This window comes from Protopterus annectens, chromosome 13.part0 (assembly GCF_019279795.1).
Source record: "Protopterus annectens isolate FY-2018-M chromosome 13.part0, PAN1.0, whole genome shotgun sequence".
Lineage (NCBI taxonomy): Eukaryota > Metazoa > Chordata > Ceratodontiformes > Protopteridae > Protopterus > Protopterus annectens.
Window position 1 is genome coordinate 223989674 of NC_056747.1, and position 23182 is coordinate 224012855.

Here is a 23182-nt window from a genome sequence, read left to right on the forward strand (position 1 = left end):
CTTACAATAGGGTGGGGTTGTAAGTGATGTATAAAGGTGTCTTTAGCACTTTTGGAAAATGGTTCTGAAGAAGTTCTTTGTTTGTAGTATGAAACATAGGTAAACTTGTTTGTGTCATTTAATAAAGGTTGGTTCCAGCTCTGTGCGTCAGCAGTACTTCCTTAATTATTCATTTGGATTGCGATTTATTGATCTCTGCATGTTATAATTCAACAGCACTTTTTGGGGGCAAGACTGGATTTCTCATGGCACCCAAGGATGGTCATTGCAGTGATTGCTTCTCTTGGGATTTTGTGATTGTGTGGTGAGCATTGTGCAAGCAGGCGGGTTGAGTTGTGTAGAAAACGAGATAGGGATAAGAAAGGAAAAGGCAATTTTGGCTTGCTAAATATATATATACACACACACACACACACACACACACACACACACATATACATACACACATATATATATATATATATATATATATATATATATATATATATATACATACATACATACACACAGCCCCTGCACAGGCATTTGGGATATGGTGGTCTGTTACTGGTTGCAGAGTCTGTCATTAATGGTAAGGAACGGGCACTGGGTTTAGGTCTTCGTATCCTTCTAGATATGCTATAGCTTTTGGAACACTGATCTTCATGACAGCTCTTCTGTGTCTCTGGTAGAGGTGTGGAAGTGTGCACATCACTGAATAGGGAGGGAGTAAGTTGCTTAGACTGAATTTTGAGGGGAGAATTTTTGGATTTATGTTTGCTCTGGTGGCTGACTCAGAGTGCTGCTGTGGGTGTCCTGATGGGGGGTAGAGTCGCAGGCTTATCTCCTGGTTGCCTTTTGCCTTAACATAAATTAATAGAATGTCTAAAGCTGTGACTCCATTAAGTGGCAATTCATAGCTACATGCATTTGATGATGTATTCTGGACTGGAAATGCCTCCCATAAATTTACTTTAAGGACTTATAGAACTTAATGGTTCCATGAAATCCAAATGTCTTTTATGAACATTCATTATTATGTTTCTTTTTATTTGGATTTGATTTTTTTCTTCCCTGCTCAGATGCCAAAGAGGGTTTTGTGGGTTATATGGCTAGGTAGGTAAGCTGTGGACGTGCATGCTGGTTAAGACCTTAACGGCTGGGGAGGGGAGTTATCAGAGGTAGCTGCTTTCAGTTACTAAGGTTTGGGCTCATTACCGGGTATATTAGAAATAGGTAATGCTTGTGCGGAGGATGTTTAGCATACTTTTCTCTGTACAGTTTTCACAGAATGTCGTGATCTTTGCCTCATATGTTGTTCCTTTCTTGAAGGGCGAACTACCTCTGTGAAAGTACCTTAAGCTCTTAAATGGCTATTTTAACAGTGTAATCAGCTCTGCAGAACTAGTGTGCAGGACTGGGTGTGTGAATTAAGTAGGAATACTTTGGTTAATGTGTGTTTGCGTGAAATCAATTTAAAATGTTACTTTGGTCATTATTAAAGTTTTTGACACCTGAGAAGGATGGGGATGTTGGTAGATAAAAAGGACCGACCCTGCTGAGATGATAAAGTTAAAGGCATTAGTATATCTTTACAGGACTTATGTGCATTTGTGTAAAGCAAATTAGAATGCTGTACTATTGCTAATTGTATCACGATCAGGTGTGGTATATGCGAAGTTCAGTTAGTGGCAGCAATAGTTAAATACAGATATTGGTAGATTATAATGACAGCAGTTTGAGTGGCTTTTATGGCTGAAAGTTAGCTACGAAGTCCCCAGATCAGACAACTAGCTTAATACAGGTGGTTAGGTGAGGGCATAGAGACAGGTTTGCCGCATACACAGGGGTTTGGACTGACCAAATGTTAGTTAATCATTTTTCACCATGGGGGTTGAGCATCTGACTGGTAGCTCCAAAATTGGGTGGATTGAGATCAATACCTATAAACTTTGCAATTTTCATGGCAGCAAGGTGCTTAATTTGTCTACCGTTTGCAGATGATGGAGGTACAGAATTTTAGGCAGAGATGGTGCAGGACACAGTTCTTATCAGCTGGTGGGCCTGAAGGAAGTGGATTGGTCAAGTGATGCTGCTGTTGGAGGCTCTTCTGGACATTGGTGTGGAAGGCAGTGAGGTTGTTGGGGGGGTGAGTGCAGAGTGGGCATCCATCGTCGGCCTTGAGGATGTGGATTTACATGGTGATTGGATTCTGCTGGGCTGGATGTGCTGGTCACTGGACTGGGGAAGTGCACAGGGGGAATCAGTCGATGGACTGAAGGAAGTGGACTGGCTGTGTGATGGGTTCTGGGGGTGGATGTTCTGCAGCTGGAGTGATGCATGTTGGGATCGCAGGTAATACTAGATTATTAAGGGCTCCTTATGGCATGTCATAGTCTTTGTGGTTTGTGATTAGCATGGGGATAAGTGAGAATGAGGTGCATGAGGGGTAGAATGAAGAGCAGGTTTGGGGATTCTTTATGCTGAGCATGGAGGTTTTCTACAGGTGTGGTAGAATCAAAATTACATGAGGTTGGGTCTCATGTTGAGGGCAGGGTACTTAAGTTGCACACTTGACAAGGTTAAGTAACTTAACTTCATATTGGTCTGATGTTTAGTTTTGGATGGTTGATTAGATAGAGAGTGCAAAGATGGAAAGACTTTGGCTATGGGCATAGAGAGGTTTTGTTGTGTGGAAGTATTAGCTGAGGGTACTATAGTTAAATGGGTAACTAGGTTACCTGGATTTACTGAATATTGATCAGTGGTTTATTGGTCAAGGGTTAAAGTAGGCTGATAGCTGTGTAGTTTGGCAGGCTCTATTTATTAAGATAGGCTTCTGCTGCAGGGATTTGTGTCAGGAAGTGGAGGTTCATAGGATTATAGTTTATGTGGCTCTTTATGTAATGGAGGTATTTTAGTCATTCAGAAGGTAGTTTGTTGATCAGCAAATGCTAGGCAGGTTATTATATTTTCTGCTTATATTACGTACTGGGACTTTGGGAAGGAAATTTCAATCAATTTTTGTTATTGCATATAGGATATGGTACACCAAGTGATGTTTGGTTTAGTCCTCCTTTTATGGGTGGTTAGGTCTGACAAATTTCAGGATGGGGGGGGCAGCCTGGTCAGACTGGTGGACAGAGAAGAGAGACAGGCTTGTCCACCTCTGTTCCCACTCTGGTGTTTGGATGTTTTATTTCAATGATTTGGGACAGGAAAGTGAGCAGTTGGAGGCTGCTTGATAAATAAGCAACCGGAGGCAAGATCGTTGCTTATTTGGTTGGAGGTGTAATTCAATAAATGGGATATGAAGTGAGTTGTTGGATGCTGCTTCATAAGTAAAGTGAGTGAGTGGAGGTATGGACGTTGCTTAATGGGTCACGATAAATAAGGTCACGCTGTCCTGATTAACATTTCATGGATGTTTATGTTGTAATTAAAAACAATACTATGTTCGTTTGTAATTAATAAATATTGTATTGATTATCAAAGTTATGTTATGGAAGTTTAATAAAGGTAGTCAAACGTCATTCGGTGTGATGTGCTTATTGAAGTGGACCGGGACAATAGTTTTACTGATTGCCAGAAAGTAATGTACAAGCTCAACTGCTATATTAAATATAGGTTTCTGATAATTTCATTTTTCTTTGCAGATGTTGCAGAGCATATCTGTTCCCTATGGTTTGTCACGGTATAGTTCATTGACACTCAGATCATCAGACCTGAAAGATCACTGGTATCCTGTCATGGCACTCAGACTTGGAAAAGAGCACTCTTCTGAGTTTGTGCAATCTTGGTATTTTTATGTACGTGCATGTGTGTGGATTAGGCAGTGTAGCAAGGAACAAATATGTCTCTTTGCTACAGACAGTCAGAACTTTTTTTTTGTGGGGGGGACTTTAATTTTTAATTCTTGACATTTTCTTTTTAATCTTCAAATTTGGTTGCAGGGTCGTTTGGAGGACCGACCAGGACATTAGCTAAGCAAGCTACAGCTCTGAGTGAATTTAGGGTAAAATTATAAGTTTCTGTAAAGTTTTGTAAATTGATACTGCTGTGTTTGGAGAAGAGAGTTTGAGTTTGTGACTGAAAAAACTACATTTTTCTGTTTATGTATATATATATATATATATATATATAAAAATCGAGGAGATGTTAAAGTAGGGTGAGTTAACCGACTCTAGGCTGACTGGGGTCTCGTGGGGGACTGTGGAAGTGTTTTTTGCTGTGTGTGAAAGTATGCGTTAGTTTTGAGGGAGAACAGACCTCTTTCTCAAGTTCTCAAGTAACTTAGCAGATGATGAGGGCAGGGTTGGCTTTTTTGGAATTATTCATGTACACTGGTTAAGAAGGGTAGATGTGTATATCAAGTAAAGAAATGAACAAAAAAAAAGTCTTTACATGGCTAATTTAAAATGAATGCCTTAAAGAGGCACTATACAATTTCTAAAATCAGTTGTTTGCTACAGTACTTTGCTTACATTTTAGTGCTGTCTAAAACACAGCTAGTAACAGGCAAAAAGCCAAGGCTCAGCAGTTCTAAAATCCACAGATTTTATTTAAAGTTAGCACTTTCGCAGTGTTCACCACCACTTCAGACAAAAAAGTAAATCAAATGAACTTCTTTTATACTAGCAAATGAACTTCTTTTATACTAAATTTTAGTATCAATTAACATAATGCAGAATCATAATTATGTAAAACACACACATTTATATGTAAAACACACAATGTATGCAGACATACACATTTATACTCGTACTTGTGTTGCAGTGGGTGTATACATACATGCATGTACTCATACACTGGCGTACAGAAGACATTTTGCCTAAAGTATCAGTGTAACAGCTCCCAACAGCTCTCATATCACGGACCCTTTATTGCTAGTCTTGTATGCATTTCCCTTTATTGCTAGTCTTGTATGCCATTTATAGTGAGACTGAAGAAGTGTATTCTCTGGCTGCACTGGATTCTTTCCAGGGTTACTGCTGTCATATCTCTATATAGAAGTGCAGTGAGCAGTACATGGTTTGGCAGGAGGACTTCACAGGAGGTAACTGAGCAGTAGGTGCTCAAGAGTAATTATCAGTACACATCATTTTACCCGTACAGAGTTGGAGTTCTTCCAGGAGATAGAAAAAGAAGGCAAACAAGGTACTCCCAACTCGGATCAGAGAACACATGTATAGGTCACACAATTCCAAGTACACAAGTGACCCCAAAAACGGCAGACTGCTCCAGTTCTTCAAATCTCTTTATTCACAAAGGTATGAGCGTTTTCGCAGGTTGTACTGCTTCATCAGATACAGTCTGCCGTTTTTGGGTTCACTTGTGTACTTGGAATTGTTTGCTTGTTTATTTTATGTGAGCCTGAAACTTGGAGAATCATGGTGTTTTGTGTTTTTTTACTACATATATAGGTCAGGCAGGGAGCAATCAGAAAAAAAGATGAGTCATACAATAATTGGATATTTTACTCTGTGTTGTTCTCACAGTGGCCTCAGTTCATGAGATTGGCACTGGAAGCAGCACCAGTAAAGGTATAAATTCTTTCACATTATCGGTGGACATATGAGAATGACAGCTAATAAACAACACCCTCAGTATTGACACTAGGAAAGTGCAAGTTTGGCAAGTGATATGGCTCATAGCAGTAAAGCAATGGAGAGAGCACATCCTGCTAATGTTGGAGGCAGTTTAAAGCACAGTGAAGTTAGCCTTACACCTGGTAAGCCATCATCTGTCTCAACAAATCCATGAGGTGACAGTGCAATCCTTATGTGACAACTTCCCAAAAAGCATGTCATCATTAGTACAAGAGATTGTTTCTTAGCACTTGATGTTCACTATCACTATGTGGAGCAGTCAACTGGTCAGAATAAGTCACTTGATGTTCACTATCACTATGTGGAGCAGTCAACTGGTCAGAATAAGTACAAACTAATGGTAAATATGAGCCACCTATGAATAATCAAGAGGTGAAGAAGCAGCGAGTGGCTCTAGCCTCTTGACGGCACAGAATGCAATGTAGTGCATTGCCTAACACATTACTAATCAGTGCATCTGCAGCATAGAAGTCCACTCACACAACTGCATCATAGAAGGTTACTTAGGAAAGAGCAGTTTTCAGCCATGAGAAGGCTACCTGGCTCATCCATCTTCAGGTGACATAGCCTACTTTAGGCACCAGTGAACCCTGTGGTCACTGAGAGCCCCCTGTTCCTAGGGGCCTCCAACCACAGCACGTTGTCTTATCTTGATATATATTTTTTTAATATGTCTGTCAAGCCAACGAAAGCTAGTATAACAATCTTGTGTACTTAATAAACCAGCTGGGTAATAACTCTTATTTATATCCCCTTTAAAATTCAAAGATATATCTGGTTATACTAAGTGTTTTAACAAAACAACAGACTTCCAAATTCCATTAAATATTTTTCCACTGACATAGTGTCCCTGGCTTAGTTAAACCCTGGTAGTGGACAAACATTCCATTAAAATAACAGACAGCTTTAGGTACTTGCTATACCCATGGCTGCAAGGGGGGGCCCCTTAATCATCCCTGACTGTGTGGTAGCCCCACAAAAAGCTGTCACTGGTTGGGGAAAAATGAGGAGGAAAAATATATTTTTTATTTATTTAACATTTGTTTACCAGCAAAGTCAGACTTGGACCAAAGCCAATTTTCAGTGGATGCCCAGGAAGAAATGCTCCAGACACATGTCTTTAATGTGGGAAGAAACCCAAGTACCAAAAGAAAACCCACAAGAATGCAGGGAGGACATGCAGACTCTGCACAGAAAGCACTCCAGCCAAGAATTGAACAGGAAAACCTCTTGCTGTGAGGCGACAATGCTACCGCTGCACCACTCAGCTGCCCAAATATATTTAGGATAAAGCAGATAATGGCCTCTTCTCTCAACTGCACCCATTCTAAAACCAACCCTGCTTGTGTGTGTGTGTGTGTGTGTGTGTGTGTGTGTGTGTGTGTGTGTGTGTGTGTGTGTGTGTGTGTGTGTGTGTGTGTGTGTGTGTGTAGGTTCATAGGCAGGTACTAGGCTATCGGCCCTAGGGCCTATACAAGCCCAGCCAAAAAGGTACCCTGGCTTTTGCCACCCAAGAAAATTATTTTCCTGTGCCAATGTCAAGCAGAGTCACAGAAGTGATCTCGGGGGTGAATTTCCTATTTCCCATCCAATCATCAAGATTTTTCTTGAAGAGTGCTAATGAGGAGCTTGGTTTGATATCGATAGGTAGTTTATTCCAGAGTATGGGAAGTCTCTGGAACAGGAATCTATCCCTCCGGAATGTTCTGTTTATTGTGGTGACAAGGTTTATGTCCCTAGAGCATGTAGCTCGAAGGGATTGGGATTTCTTTAAGTGGAGCATGTCCAACAGCTCTTGGTTTGACATAGCTTTGTATGTTAGGCGGAGATCACCTCTGAGTAGGCGATATGCGACTGAGTAAAGCTGGAGTTTTTTGAGACGGTAAAGCTAGAGTTTTTTGAGATGTATGTATGTATGTATGGTTATTACTTCTTTAATTTTCACAGTCAAACCTTAGGTGTATGCACATAAGGTTATTATAGCTTTTGTTTGGGCTGAGGACAGTGTGGTCATTGTTTCTTTTACTTTTCTCATAGATCTCAGAGCTGTACAAAAAAGGTTACTATAGCTTGTGCAGGGGCAGTATACTGTCTAGGAGCAACAAAGCAAAATACATTACTGTGATTATTTTTTTCCACTTTCCTCACAATAACACTTCAGGCATGTATACATGTTGCCTTTGACATTATGGATTGAGGAGGAGTGAGGTGGCATGCTATGTATTTGTCAGCAGTCACTTAGGTTCATAGCAGGTTACTAGGCCAATGGCCCTAGGGCCTTTACAAGCCTAGCCATGTAAAAAAACACATGTACCCTAACTGACCATAGTTAGATGGCCATTGTTAGCAGAGCAATTCTATGATCAGCAGTATCTAACCATCCATGAGGGACATAGGTGCCACCACTAATGTCAATTTATGGTTACCCATCCAGTTGTTAAGGCTGTGCTTAAATAAGGGCATTGAGGTGCTCTGCTTCAAGTGAAATGGGAGCATATTCAAGAGGAGTGGCAATCTCTGGGAGATGCATCTGTCTCTCCAACATGTCTCATTAATGTCACAGGCTGGGTTGAGATCCCTACGGCTAGTTACTCTTGTCCGATTTGATTTATGGATGTACAGCATTTTCATTATGACAGAGTCAGAGACTGCTGTGTAGGCCAGGCACAGGTCGCCTCTCAGCAACATGTAGGATACAAAGTACAGTGACAGGATTTCAGTCTTTTCATGTAAGTGATGTTTTGGAGGCCCTGGATTCTCTGTTAGAAAACTCTGGGGCTTCTCCAGTTGCTGTAGGTGCCTGGTGAGATGCATACAGAAGGGAGCACTGCACTCAATTAGTGGTCTGATAAGGGTCAAGTACAGCAGAGTTATAACCTCCTTAGTCTTGGATGTTATGCCCTTATTTAGGAGATGCACAGTGTAGAAGTCTTTCCTTACCACTATGGACACATGGTGATCAAAGTTTAGATTGACATCAACCTCTGTTCCCAAGTCTGGCACCATTGGGTTTGAGCTTAGAGGGGTGCTATCTATATCAATTAGCAGGGGCTACTTCTTTGCCAAAGGGAATAATGAGGCATTTTTTTGCTTTTAGTTTTAGTCTATGACTTGGGCATCAATCATTTGTCTGCATCAGCCCTTTCTGTAATATGTTTACATTGTTGTGGGGATTCCATGATTGTACCCAGTTTGCAGTCATCTGCAAAACGTGGCAAGCCACAGGCCATCTACTTTCACCTGGATCTCAGAGAAATAGATTCCAAACAGTATAGGGCCCAGCAAAGATCCTTGTGGTACCCCACTGGTAACTGGTCTACTGGTGGAGGTGGACTTCCCAACTTTGACAATGCATCTTCTGTCGGTGAGCCACTTGGCTACCTGTCTTGTGACCCATGGGTTAATCTCTTGCTGGGAGAGTTTCTCAGTGATCCCCAAGTGGGATATTGTGTCAAAAGCTTTGTCTAAATCATGTGGTATGTACTGCTTTGCCTTCATCCAGGGTGTTCTGACACTTTCAAAGAAGTCCACCAGGTTTAATAAGCATGATCTACCCTTGACAAAGCCAAACTGGGTCATGTCAAGAGTTTGATGATCACCTGTGTCCTTGTTAAGGTCCATGAGGATTCTTTCCACAGACTTGCAAATGAGGCTGGTTAGTCTTATGGGTAGATAGTTTCCTGGTTCAGTTGATGGACCCCTTTGTCCAAGGGGATTACTTTTGCTGTTCTCTACTCTGCCAGAACAAAGCCAGTGCTCAGGCTATGATTAAAAAAAGTGCCAAGTAGTTCTGCTAGGTCTTGTTTTAGATTGTTTAGTAAGCAACCTGAGATGTTTCATAGATGCTGTGTTTTTGGCCTTGAAGATTGCTTGTATGACCGTTTTTTTGGAGATACTCAGTAGAGCAGTATAGGACTAGTGTCAGGAATTCTTTGGGGGTATGGCTGGTGAGGACAGGGGGTTGAAGTTATTGCCAAATCTATCAGCTAGCAAGTTGTCAATTTCTTCAGGTTCAATGTGAGTGGTACCATCCACTACAAGTTCAGCACACAGCTGGGCATTCCCTTTTTGGACATAGCTAAAGAATGCCTTATGGTTGTCTTTAGCTAGGGATGCTAATTTAGTATCGTAACTAGCCTTATAGGACTTTGCTTGTTCAAGCTGTGGAGGGTAATCTTCTTCTTTTGAATAATCTCCCTCATGTTCTTTGATATTAATTTCTTTCTTTTGCTATATAGCTTATTTTTACTTACAGTCCACTAGGCTGGCTTGTTTTTTTGGGAGGACCTGGGTTTTAGTCCTGTCAGGTACAGCTGGTTCAAAACATTTAAGTGGCTATAAAGGGCCTTTGTGCACTTTTCTGCATAGGAGTTATTGTTGTCTGTTTGTAAACTTGTTGTTATCTAAATCGCTTATTAGGGTCTAGTTTGCTTTGCGGAAATTTGTCAGTTTTTTTTTCTCTTGTGGGGATGTCATGACGAATCTTTACTTTAAAGGAGACTGACTTATGGTCTGACCTTACCAGGGAGGGACATGCACATGGGGTAGTGCAGTGACTCCCCCAACATGTTGATGAGCACCAGGTCTAGGACATTTGAGACCCTTGTGGGGGTCAGACCAACTGTTCCAGGACATTTGAATCAACAAACTGCAGAAACCTCAGAGTGATTGTTTTTGTTCATCTGAGTTGCTCAGTCGATGCAAGGATAGCTGAAATCTTCCATGACCAAGGTGTTTGGCTGTATACTGAGTAACTCTAGCAAGTCCAGTTAAGTGGGGTGCTTCTCCTGGTTCATGGTGGGATGATATGGTAGGGTATTTTGCTTGTAGTTATTTGGACCTGGAGTAGCTCAACAGTTGTACTGTTTTACCTGTCTCTGGGTGCATTTGGATTTAATGGAGATTGATACACTACCTTTGTTTCTGTCACCTATGTCTTGAAGTCTGAACATGTGAAAGGCATTGTAGCCTTGTACAGCTGGGGTACTCTCTGTTACCTTGAACCAAGTCTCCGTGACTGCACAGATATCAGCACCTTCCAAGGTGAGGAGTGCAATTTACTGTTTAGGCTCCTAGCATTAAGTAGCATGACCTTGAGTTTGTCTCTAGAGGATTTCTTTACATCGAAGGTTTTGTTGTTTTGTCATTGCCTAAATAAGGCACTATGAAGGAGGCAAGCATCTTTGTCAGTGCACAAAATCCTTGAGGAGACAGGTGAAAGCCATCTCTGGCAACCATGTCCTCCCAGGCTATCCGATACTGGGTCCCCCTGGAGTGACACCAGAAGCTAAGCCAATTATTAAAATCAGTCTTTTTTTGTCTGCATTGTGGCATCATCCTAGGTGAAAGGTAGATACTTATGCTAGAGACATACCTGCCTGGGGGACACAATCTGAGAGTTCAGTCACGTCTTTCTTCAGATAGTCCAGAGAGGTACATCTCAAGTAATTCACTCAAACATTTTTATTTATTTATTTACTTACTTACATTTGTTGACCGGGAGTGTCCGACTGGACGTAGGTCCATTTTCAGCGGAGGCCCGGGGAGAAAAGCTCCACAGTTAAAATATACAGACAATAGTTACATTGGATTTACATAGCAATTAACAATTTGATCAACATAGCAATTAACAATTACAAACATAGTTACAAATGAAGAACATTTGGTCACCTATGTCTTGAAGTCTGAACATGTGAAAGGCATTGTAGCCTTGTACAGCTGGGGTACTCTCTCTGTTACCTTGAACCAAGTCTCAGTGACTGCACAGACATCAGCACCTTCCACTAGACAACTAGAATCTTTATCATCTGCGAAGTACATAACAAACAACAATTGTTACAATAAGAAGTTCCTGCTGTATAATAAGTAGTTAGGCTTATGAGCATCTGAGCTTGCTATAATCAAGGTTGTTAGTGGGGTGGAAAGAAAGGTAGTGGGTGGATGGGGAGGGTGATATGATAGAGTGGGAGTTGCAAGGACATAGCCAGTATGTTTTAGGTGCGCTTTTACTAAAGTTTTAAAGTGGGTGCATGATGTTATGGAGGTAATTGTGGGTGGTAGGGAGTTCCATAATTTGGCTATGGCGCAAGAGAATAGTGCTTCTCCAGCAGAGTTATTGGCTTTAGTGACCTGCAAGTGATTTTTGTTGCTGGATCTTAGTGGTCTGGTGGTATGATAGGGTTGGAGTAGATTCTGGAGGGATGGGACATTTATTGGATGGTTTACTAGTTTGTGGGTGAGTGTGAGTTGATACCATTGAAGGAGACCATTGAAGGAGGTGAGGGAGTTCAAGCCAGCCCAGTTCAGCAAGTGAGAGGCAGTGGTGACTACGGTAGGATGCCCCTGTGGCGAATTTGGAGATTTTGTTGTAGCAGGTCTCTAGCTTGGTTAGATCGCATTGCCTTAGTTTGGTATATATTGGAGAGGCATAAAGTAGGGTGGAGATAAGGTGGGAATTTGCTACTGAAATTTTTGCTGCTTTGGTGACATGTTGCTTATTTCTGTATAACGCTCCTAGTTTTTTGTGGCCTTTTTTTATGGTCACGGATATGTGAATGTCAAATTTTAGTTTATTGTCTATTTCCACTCCTAGCAATTTGGTGTGCTCTGTTACATGTATAGTGGTGGTGTCTTTTGCTGTGATGTCATGTTAAAGTGAGAGTTGTTTTGAGTATGTTTGGTGGGTTTGAAGGTGAGTAGTTTAGTTTTGTTTGGGTTGAGTATTAATAGAGCATTGGATAACCAAGTTTCAACAGAGGAAAAGGCTTCCTGTGTGACTTTTTGCAGTTTGGGTAGGGACTGGGCTGAGCAGATGATGACTGAGTCATCTGCGTATTCTATGTGTGTGCTATGTTTGGTGGCAGAGGCTAGATTATTGCTGAAAACAGAGAAGAGTAGGGGTCCAAAGATGGATCCTTGGGGAACCCCTATAGAGACAGGTAGTTGGGAAGATGTGTCATTCTGCCATATAATGGATTGTTGGCGATCAGACAGGTAACTTTGAAACCAGTAGGTGACTGATTGAAAGAAGGATAGGTTATTGAGGACAGTAATGAGTTGTTTATGTGGGACCATGTCAAATGCTTTAGATAGGTGTAGGAAAGTAGCAGAGAAGAGATAGCCATTGTTTTTATGCTGAAGGATAGTGTTAGTAAAGGAGAGTAAGGCAGTAGTGTTGCTATGGTTTGGTCGGAAACCATGCTGAGTATTGGAAAGGAGGTTGTTAGTAAGGAGGTAGTCTGAGACTTGAGAGTGACTGCATCTCTCTAGTATTTTGGAGAGTGGAGAGAGAATAGCTATGGGGTGGTAACTGGTTAGTTCTGTGGAGGGGAATTATATGCAATACTTTCCATAGTATGGGAATGTAACTTTCTGACAGAGATCGGTTAATCAAGATAGATACTGGTTAGGCCAGAGCATCAGCTGCGATTTGTAGGTCTTCACTTGGGAGGTTGTCTGCTGCTAATTTGGTGGGCTTAAGTTTAGTTAAGAATGTTCTTATGTTGGAGGTAGGAACAGGAGAAAAAGAGAAGGCAGTGGAGAGATTACTAGTTGAAGGTGTGGGTTGGAGGGGAGGGGGGGGGTTGTGTTGTTTAGCTAGTGATAGTATGGTTTGTGTGAAGTGCGTGTTGAATGAGGTAGCAATATTTTCGGAGGAGTGAGGGATGTTAGAGGAGGGGTACTGACTTTACCTGGGTGGATGATGGAGTTTATGGAGGACCAGAATTGTTTGGGGTTGTGTTGGGAGGAGTCTAGGGCAGACTGGTAGTATTGGAATTTGTCCTGTTTTATTAGCTTTCTGACTCTGTTGCGTAGTTCTAGGAATTTCTGTCTAGTTGAGGGGTTTGGTTTTGCGCCAGTGCTCCCAGGCTTTATCATTGTTTTTCATTTCTGACTTACATGTACTGTAACAGTCATGATGGTAACTGTTGCTGAGTTGACTTGAGTTTGTGCATGATTTGATGAATCCTGGCACCTAAGAGGCAGCTGACCATGACCATACTGCCTCTTTTCCCAACCTAGTGAGGGGACATCTGTGTACATCAGTATCGAGTTCACTAGGACTAAGATATTAGGTTTTGAGCTGCTTTGCTTTATGGGCTTAACTGTTGAGACACTGATGCATGTGTTATGTGTAGTGGTGGATTCTGTTTGTGTACGTTGTTTGCAGTTGGGAGGTTTCTGGTCTTTTGGTAGGCTCTTAGTGAGTACCCTCCACATATGTAGGTTTGTGTGTCTTGACCTTATTTTGTGTGAATGGAGAGTTGTGTGTGCTGACAACCTGTTTGATTTATTGTTTAATGCGAGAACTGATTCTAGTTTCATGGTATAGTTATAATCTCTGACAGTGTATTTGTTTAGGAGCAAGTGATTGGCAGTATACATGAAGCAATTGCTACATTGCCCCAGGATGCCCATGTCAGTCGGGCTGGCTGAAGAAATGTTGGCAACCTGACTGTTCATGACAGCAGGTAATTCTTAAGTACTAATTTGTGAGAGGGCAAATTAGATCAACTATTGCTCTGGGATTAACAAGGGGACTTATTCTATATAGGATCAGGGATGAAAAGTGGGGCAATGCCGCTCAATACTCAGCTGAGTTGCCTGCAGTGCAGAAGTGTGCAGCTATGTTGCCCACAGAGCAGCAGGGAACCTGGGATGGTTTTACTGACTGGTGTCTAGGGAAAAAATAGTTTGTAGGTGTTAATGTCTATACAAGGCACAGCTAAATCCCACTACATGCTGTGCAGGTATGTGCAAATGCAAAATACAGGACTGACAATTTGAACCTCTGCTTTCACCCCAGTCTAACACCAGCGGGATGTATAGGCAGTCTTTTTTTTTTGGGGGGGGGGACTAGGAAGGCAGGCTGTTCCCGGACAGGACCGGTGTTATCCAGACAACAACTGGCGTGTTAGTTAATTATTAACTACTATTTTGTCATCTTTGACCATTAAGCCTTGGGTATAACTTATGTATTCCTTGAAGAAAGAAATAAGACAAATGTTTTTCTTACTCATGTTTTTGTTTAGGTCACAATTGGATTAGAAGGCTGTGAAAAATTATCCAAAATACATCCCAGAACATATATAACCCTATGGCTTCTTGGGCCCTGCCCTATTTGAGTTATTTCCTAAATGGTTATTACTATGCTTACTTGGTCAGGAAAGGTGTGTTGAAAGGAAGCAAGGAAAACTAAAGCTGAACAGGAACACAATTTTTTTTTCTTAATCATAATTTCTGTTCAGCCATCATTGGATGAAAAGGTTGTGTAAAAGAAAAAAATGTAAAATGCACTTCAGAGCATATAGGAAGTCATGGATTCTTGAAGCTCAAGTGTATGGCAAAGTTTGAGAAAAGGGAAAAAAAAAGTAATGTGCATGGTATAGGGAGCCTGGGGGGGGAGGGATCAAGGGAAGACTGGAGGGTGTCTGTGTGTGTGGCTGAAACAGTAGGCCTACAGTGCCATTTCCTCCAAGTCCAGGCCTGTACATAGAGTTGCTGCAATGTATCATTGTTGCAGTTGTAACTAAATACCAGTAACTGTAAATGCCCCTTTGTGAGATGGGCCAATGTAGTGTGGTACATGGGCTTGTTGCAATGTAAGAGCATTGTAGCTACAAGTCAGTCTGTGTGTACTACTCCTAAAGTATGCAGCATGAACTAAAGGGTTGCTTAGGAAGGGGTGACAATGAACGGGTGATACATAGACTGGAAGTGCATAGAGGGCCCCCAACTTGATATCTGCTGGGGCCCCCAAAATGCTAACATTGGCACTGTCAAGTGAGAGCTGTATTGAAGAAAATAATGGAGTGATGCAGGTTAGACCACAAATATGTACCCATTGTTCAGTTAGAGTTTGGACTCAGTAACATGAAAGGCAAATAAGTGGCAAATCAAACACAGATAAAGGCAAAAACCTATTTGTACTGCAACTGGAAGGAATGAATGTGAGCAATTAAGTTTATTTATCTACTTTTCATACAAAGGACTTTAATCAGAAAAAAAAAACTTTGCATTCAAATGCAAGTCTGTTTATATGAAAAACATAATATGATAATAGAGTAATTAAAAATCACAATTCAAATTTGTTAAAGAAAAACTGTTAAAAAGACAGAAAAAAATACAAGAAAAAAAATCACAGTAAGTTTAAACTTACATTTTTCTGTCCTTAAGAAAGCACTTAATGTTAATCACTTCATTTACACCACAATCTTGGTCAGCTTGTAGCTTGATCCGTCACATACTTTCTTTTTTCTCTAAAATGTTCTTATGGACCCTCCCACCTTTTATCTACTGGTACTTGTTCCACCTGCCCTCCCCCCAAAAAAAGAGAATTTGCTGAAATGCTTACATGTAATACTGTGCTTGTACAAAGCATTATTAGGATTCCCCGCTTTTTAAGCCATAAACATGCTCCTTCATCCTTTTACTGAAGGTGTGATGCCCGTGCCCTGGCCCAGCAATCAAGGAGCCTCAATCCTCACCACTAACACCAGTGAGGGGCGTCTCATATAGGAAGAAAGGATAACAAATACACACAGTAAAATACAATTTCCCTTAAGAGCACACAGAGATCACAGTAATTCCGGGGCTGGACGCTCCCTTGCTCTCCAGGCCCCCAATAAGACTCCCCACTGGCACAGCTATAGGATCCAGATTTCAGCCTAGTGGGCAAGCCAAACCTCCAGCACCCTCTCTGTCCAACCAGTGCTTCGTGTTCCTGCCCAAGTAGCTGATTCACACACACACACACACACACACACACACACACACACACACACACACTTTGAGAAGAGGTTGTATAACCATACAGACACTCCTGGGGAAGGCTGGCACAGGTTCTCCAGCTGTGCCCCTTTTTCCCCAGACTATGAGGTAGTATCATCTGCCACCACCAACTAATATTTATCAGCTATTCAAAGGCCCTTAAAAAGGTGTCCAATTATTACTGTGCAATATTATTATCCAACTGGTAAGTGTGACTAAACAGTCAAGGCACATTAGAGTGACTTGATACAGGATCACTATATACCAGAAGTCTAAACCTCAAGATGCACGCACTTGAAACTCTCCTTAGCATGGAGAACATCAATATCTGTGCAGTAACAGAAACCTGGTTCAAGGCTCCAGAGAGCACCCCAGCACTACCAGATTATACCTCATACCATGTTTTTCGGCCACAAAACTTGGAGCAAACCACAAAAGGAGGGGGAGTATCAATATTCGTCAAAGATACCCACACCTCCAGGTTGGTGGCACAGCATGAAGCATCAGAGACTATCCATGTGCAACTAACAGTGGGTAAAATGGCCTTCCAGTTTATAGCCTGCTACAGACCACCCTCCCAAACCCAGGAACCCCACTCAGCCTTCTTGAGAACACTGGAAAATATGAAGGTCTCTCCAAACACCATTATATTGGGTGACTTCAACTACCCAAACAGACTGGGAGCATTACTCTAGCTCCAACACCCTAGCCCAAAGGTTCCTAGAATTTATAAACTCAAATGCTATGGAACAGTTTGTTACCACTCCCACAAGAGAGGAAAATATACTGGACCTGATCATCACCAACATGGGGACTCTATGCTCCAGACCAGAAGTGTATCCCTCACTGGTAAGATCAGACCATAAACTAATCTCACTAGATATTCACATCCCAACCCCAGCCCCTGCCCAGAAAACCACAGTGAAAAACTTCTCTAAAGCAAATTTCACACTCCTCAAAACCGAGGTGGAATCCTTCAAAGCCCCCGGGCCTGTGGAAAATACGTCCCAGACCGCAGAATCCTTTATAAACGCATTGTATGAACACCTTCAGGAATGCATGGATCATGCAATCCCAAACAAAACCAAGACCCAATCCTCCAAAGGCAGGCATCCTGTCTGGTGGACCCCAGCCATAAACAAACTATACAATAGAAGAAGAAAGCTACTACATGATAGAGCAAAATCCCAAAAAGGGAAGGCATCTCTGATCAGTATTAGCAAAAAACTACGGGCACTCATAAAATCGTCTAAGGCCAGCTTCGAGAGAAAAATTGCACAGGACACTAAAGATAATCACAAGGCTTTCTTTAGTTATGTTAGAAACCTGGGTGGGAATTCCCAGATATGCTCAGAATTAGTCCAAAATGACAAAAAATACACCGAACCCACAGACATTGCCAACATCCTAGCTGACAGGTTCAGTGCAAACTTCTCCCCCCTTTCCCCACCAAAAGGGCAAATATCTATCCCAGCAGAGTACTGCTCCCCTGACATCTCAGATGCTCAGGTAAGAGCTCTCCTCCCCAAAGCAAAAAACACAGCATCAATGGGACCAGACGGTGTCCCAGGCTGCATCCTACATGAACTCCAAGAAGAACTAAACCCAAACATAAACCTACTGTTCAATCTCAGCCTTACTGCAGGATATGTACCCAAAGAGTGGCGTACAGCAACAGTGGTCCCTCTCCACAAAGGTGGTGCCTCAATGGATCCTGGAAACTATTGCCCCATAAGCCTGACTAGCTTGGTCTGCAAAGCTATGGAAAGGATCATCATGGACCTCTTAAATACAGATATTGGAGACCTGCAGACACTGGATCCTACCCAGTTCGGCTTTGTTAAGGGCAGATCCTGCCTCTTAAACCTGGTCGATTTCTTTGAAACAGTCACCAAGGCCATTGACGAGGGGAAGGTGGTCCACACAGCCTACATGGACCTCGCAAAAGCCTTTGATACAATACCCCACTCAGGTATTATAGATAAGCTCACCAGCTTAAATATAAACCCCTATGTCACTAAATGGGTTGCAAACTGGCTCAAGGACAGAACCCACATGGTTAGAATTGATGGAGCCATCTCAGACTCCAAACCAGTTACAAGTGGCGTCCCACAAGGCTCAGTCCTGGGACCTCTCTTATTCGGTATATATTTCTCGGAGGTACAGGCCAACACGGAAGGACTGTGGCTGATCAAGTTCGCAGATGACTGCAAACTGGGCGCCATAATCGACTCTCCAGCTGACACAAGCATCCTACAAAAGGGCCTCATAGAAACAGACAACTGGTGCCAGAGCCATGGCCTCAAGCTAAACACCAAAAAAGTGTATAGTCATCCCCTTCGGCAAAAACAAAGTGCCCACAAATTACCACATAGATGGTAATCCATTAAGTACGGAAGAAGTAATTAGGGACCTGGGGACCCAAGTTGATAGCAATCTCTTATTCGACAACCACGTGGCCAAAGTGGTTAGAAAATCATTTTATATAGCCCACCTAATCATGAAGGGATTCACATCTAGATCAGGGGAGGTCATTGTGCCTCTTTACTCATCCCTCATCAGGCCCATAATTGAGTACAATGCCCCTTTTGGGATGTACCTTACCAGACACCTGCAGCAACTGGAAAGACCCCAAAAGTACCTCACCAAGAGGATCAAAGGGCTCAAACAGATGTCATATGCTGCCCGGTTAAAGAAACTCCAGCTGTACTCAGTGGCATACTGCCTGCTCAGAGGCGATCTGTGCCTGACGTATAAAGCCATGTCCAACCCGGAATTAATGGACATGCTGCACCTCAGAAAATCCAAATCCCATCGAGCTACACGCTCAAGAGACTTGAACCTCAACACTGAAATAAATAGGACATGCTGGAGGGACAGATTCATAACCCAGAGGCTCCCTTCACTCTGGAATAAAATCCCAGTCCAGGTTAGGCAGAGTCCCTCATTGACTCTCTTCAAGAGGAATCTTGATGAGTGGATGGGAGATCGTAGATTTACTCCGGGTATCACTTCTGTGTCACTGTTAGACAGATGCACAGTATACTAACCTCGAAAAAGGGCATAGCAAAATTCATTTTAAAATGGGTGGCGAAAGCCAAACACACTCTGGCCATGCTTGTAAATGCCCTAGGGCAGATAGCCTAGTATGTACCTATGAACATGCAATGTACTCTAGAGCTTAAATTATCTCTACACAAAACAGCCACAGTTAAAAGGGTTTAAAATATTTAATAATAAATAATTAAAAACACAAGACAATACTTTTTACTACACAGTGCTAGTCAAGAGTTCAGAGATCACAAAGAAATACTTAAAATAATTCAGTAGTACAGTTCTGACATCACAGAAAAACATAGTCTAATCTTTCTAGTTTCTAGCTATTTCTAAGAAAAAACACATGTCTAACAAACTTACATATAGAGCAAAGGCAGTGCAGAACTGGATGTCAAGACAAAAATGCTTAATGCTCTCAGATTCTCTCTGTTTTTAAAATCACATTCCTGGTTCACATTACATCATTCTTCACACTTTCCTGGGGTTCATAGGCTAACAGGCTACATTCTTTAGTAAGCTCACACCAGGTCAAGAAGCAAAGCCATTAAGGACATTCATGCATGCAAATTATGGCCATTACTCTGGCCTTAAAACAATAGCAAGAATTCCTTCACCTAGACAGGCCGGAGCCAACTTTAAAGATCAAAGACTGTCATAAAATGCTTGACAACTTCCTTACAGAAGAGTGCACTGTTACATTATTTTCAGTTCCACATGTAACACTATTTTTACCATTTAAGACAACAAGCCTGTGGTTAACATTAATATTTAAAATGACAGAATTGTCTAAAAAAGTCTATCTGGATAGGCTGGCAGCCTTCACATCCCCCCCCCCCGGAGAACTCAAGCTAGTTTTTCAAGTGACCCTTGAGAAACACTGCTTGAGAGAGTTAGGTCTATCTGAGTATAGCTTACCCCGCTCCCTGTCTTGAGAGCCAATCTGCATTAGCATTGTTAATCCCATTGTGGTGCTGCACATATATCATATGCTTGCAACCCCAGACTCCATCTTAGCAACTTGGCATTTTGTTGGTTGGCTCTGTTTAACCATGTTAGGGGGTTGTGATCTATCATAATAGTGAATTTCCTTCAATACAGATAAGGCTGGACTTTCTGCAGTGCCACACTGATATTCCTTTTCTGCAGCTGCATAGCATTCCTCCCTGGGTTGGAGCCTACGACTGAGATAAACCACTGGGTGCTCTTCTCCCTCTGAAGACATTTGGCTAAGTACAGCCCCCACTCCATGGTTTGAAGCATCCACCTGCACAACAAATTATTTGCTGTAATCTGGACTGGCAAACACAGGGGGTCCTCCCAAAGCTTCTTTAAGCTTCTGGAATGCCTGCTCACATTTTGGGGTCCACACTACCTTATCTGGCCTGTTCTTCCTAGTCAGGTCTTTGAGGGGAGCAGCTATGGTACTATAACTGGGGACTTACTTTCTGTAGTACCCTGCTGTCCCTAAAAATGCCCTCACCTGTTTTTTAGTAATAGGTACAGGCCATGCCTGAATGGCTTACAATTTGGCAGATTCTGGCCTTATATTACCACTCCCCACTCTATGTCCTAGGTAGGAGACCTCTGCCACACCCACCTGACATTTGCTCAGCTTAATGGTCAACCCTGCCCTCTGTAGTCTTCCCAGCACCTCCCTGACATGCTGAAGGTGCTCTGGCCAGGAATAGCTGTAGATGGCAATATCCTCTAGGTAAGCAAGGGCAAACCTGCCTGCTCCTGCTAGGATATGATCTAACAGCCTCTGGAAAGTTGCTGGGGCATTCTTCATCCCAGGGCATCTTGGTGAACTCATACAAGCCAAAAGGAGTCACAAGGGCTGACTTCTATCTAGCACTGGGAGTCAAGGGCACCTACCAGTAACCCTTGGTAAGATCAGTGGTTGTAAGATACTTAGCCCCACCCAGCTGCTCTAGGGCCTCATCTGTCCTAGGCATGGGGTAAGCATCTGACTCTGTGTGACTAATTTCTGGAAGTCCACACAGAACCTGATGCTGCCATCCTTCTTTGGCACCAGCACCACTGGGAAAGTCCAGGGACTGTTGGACTCTTGAATCACCCCTAGTTCCAACATCTCCTGTACCTCCTCCCTCAGAGTATGCTTGACTCTCTCTCAAGAACTCTATAAGGGGCCTGCCTAATAGGTCTTTGGGGTCTTGTATCCATCTAGTGCTGCCCCAGGTGGGTGCACACTGGTTTTACCAGTGAACATGTCCCCAAATTCCTGCAACACTGCTTGGATTTCTTGAATCTGGGTAGGAGATAGCTGCTGGGATATTGCTACCCCTTCCACTGAGGTATCAGCCCGAGCCTCACTGAGGAGATCAGTCCCCAGATCTCCCTCAGACTCCTCCTGAAATCCACTGCAAATGCTCAGCACAAGGGCCTCCCTATCATGGTAAGGTTTCATCATGTTAACATGGTACAATTCGTGCCCCTCTGCCTTATGACTAGCAGTTCCACCATGTAGTTAACATCACTTACCTTTCTTACCACCTTGTAGGGTCCCTCCCTAGCTACTTGCAGCTTGTTGTGTCTGACAGGAATGAGAAAAATTATCTGCTGCCCCACAGCATACTCTCCAGCTCGAGCATTCCTGCCATACCACACCTTTTCCTGTTGTTGGGCTTATACCAGGTTCTTCTTGGCCAAGCCCATGAGTTCCCTGAAACTTGTCCTGAGGTTTAGGAGATATGCCACAACAGACTCTTTGTGAGACTCGCACTCACCTTCCCACTCATCTCAAATTAAATCTAGGAGGTCCCCTCACTCTATGCACATACAGCAACTCAAAGGGTGAAAAACCTATGGATTCCTGGGGAACCTCTCTGTAAGCAAACAGATGGGGCAAATATTTGTCCCACTCCCTCTTAAACTGATCTGCAAATGCCTGTAGCATGGACTTGACTGTAGAGTTTGACCCCTCAACAAGACCATTTGTTTGGGGATGGTAGGTGGTTTGTCTTCATGTGCTTCACCCCACAGGACTTTCACAGACAAGCCAGCAGGTCTGACATGAAATTGGCACCTCTGTCAGTCAGTATTTCTTTTGGGAAACCTACCCTGCTGTAAACCTCTAACAAAGCATTTGCCACCTTCTCTACCTCAATGGAGGACAAAGCCACTGCCTCAGGGCATTGTGTAGCATAATCCACTACCACTAGCTTATACTTTTTCCCTGTGGAACTTGGGGTACTCAGAGGACCCACAATATTCATAGCTACCCTCTGAAATGGCTCCTCAATCACAGGCAAAGGCATCAAAGCAGCTCTCACCTCGTCTCCTGCCTTGCCTACCATTTGGCACTGCTCACAGGTCCTGCAGTAACCTGTTACATCTCTGGAAATTCCAGGCCAATAGAAGTTTGCATAATATGCCTATTTGTACGTTTTATGCCCTTAAGACTTGCAAAGGGAATATCATGAGCTATGGCTAGAAGCGCAAGATGGTAGGCTCTAGCACTATCAACTGCTGTACTCTCTCACCTTCTAGCCCTCCCTCAGGGGTCCACTTTCTGTACAGTAACCCTTTGTCCCATTATACAGATTCCCCCTTTCCTTGAGAATCAGGTGCCTCCCTAGCTACCTGCCTCAGGCCTTGCAATGTAGCTGAGCCTGTCTCATCTCTTTCCTTGTAACCCTTCCCAGCTCCCCTTCTACAGGAAGTCTGGCATCCTCGGACAGTGATGCCTCACTGTTAGCCTGGGTACTACTACTCACCTCTACCTCTGCAGTCACTCTGTCCAAGGG